The following is a 1401-nucleotide window of genomic DNA, read 5'->3' on the forward strand; positions in this document are numbered from 1 at the left end:
GGTGGAAACACAAAGAAACATGTAGGATCTTTAAGGAAAACAAACAAACAAATAAACCAAATTCACTGCCATCAAGTTGGATTCGACTCAGAGCAACCCCTTCTTGACTTCCTGAGGCAGTATCATTATGGAAATAGATTGCCCAATCTTCCTTCCAAGGAGTGGCTTGTGGGTTTGAACCACTAGCCTTCTGGTTAGCAGTCAAATTCTTTAGGCACTATGCCACTGGAGCTCCTCCTTAAGAAAAAGCAGATATGAAAAAAAAACAATAGTAAATATACAGCTCAATCCAGCAATAATACACCTTGGTTGAGAATCACTGCCATAACAAAGGTACTAAGAATACTAAGAAATAGTAGAGTATGTTTCACAAGCATGGTAAGCCTAGTGAAAACAGAAGTCTTACTTCTCTTTTTTCTTTATTTATTTATTTTCTCTAAACCTACACTTAGAGCTTGAAACCATTCAATGAATAATAAATATGTATTGAACGACTGAATGAAGTGACATCTTTGCTGGGTTTTGTTGGCATAATAGGAGTCTGATAGTCAAGTGGTGAGAAAGGCAACTTAAGACAAATGGAAACGGATAAACCAAGACAGAAACAGCATTGCATAAGAAGAGTATGAATGCTAGGTTTGATCATGGTTGCTATAGTTATATGGAGGAGATGAAAAGAGTGTCAGAAGAAAGGAAAGAAGAGAAAAAGAAAGAGACTGAGGGAAGGAATAAAGGAAAAAGGAGGAATAAAAAGGTAGACTGAGGAATTTGATTCCTGCGTACTCCATCTTATGAACTCCATGTGTATAGCCACTGTTTGTGTTGTTGAAAAAAGATATTTGCAATGAATAAGTCATTGGTCTTGCAAAATCCCATCATGCAATCTCAGACATTATTTCTATCACCAAGGTGATATTTTCCAACTACTGGTGATTCTTCTCTGTTTCCAAGTTTTGCATTCCAATCACCAGTGATAATCAACAAATCTTGATTGCATATTTGGTGGTCAATTTCAGACTGCAGAAGTTGGTAAAAATCTTCAATTTCCTCACTTTTGGTTTTGGTGGTTGGCATGTAAATCTGAATAATAGTAGAATTGACTGGTCTTTCTTGTTGGGATATGGGTATTATCCTATCACTGACAGCATTATACTTCAGGATCACCTCATATGCATGTGAGAGCAGAACAATGAATAAGGGAGATCGAAGAAGAGTTGATGCTTTTGAGTTGCAGTGTTGGCAAAGAATACAGAAAGTACCATGGACTGCCAAAAGAATGAACAAATCTCTCCTGGAAGAAGTGCAGCCAGAATGTTCTTTGTAAGCCAGAATGGCCAGACTTCATCTCACTTACTTTGGTCATGTTGTCAGAAGGAACCATTCCCTGGAGAAGAATATCAT

This window comes from Orycteropus afer, unplaced genomic scaffold, assembly GCF_000298275.1.
Source record: "Orycteropus afer afer isolate SDZICR_OR568_19922 unplaced genomic scaffold, OryAfe1.0 scaffold00972, whole genome shotgun sequence".
NCBI classification, from domain to species: Eukaryota; Metazoa; Chordata; class Mammalia; order Tubulidentata; family Orycteropodidae; genus Orycteropus; species Orycteropus afer.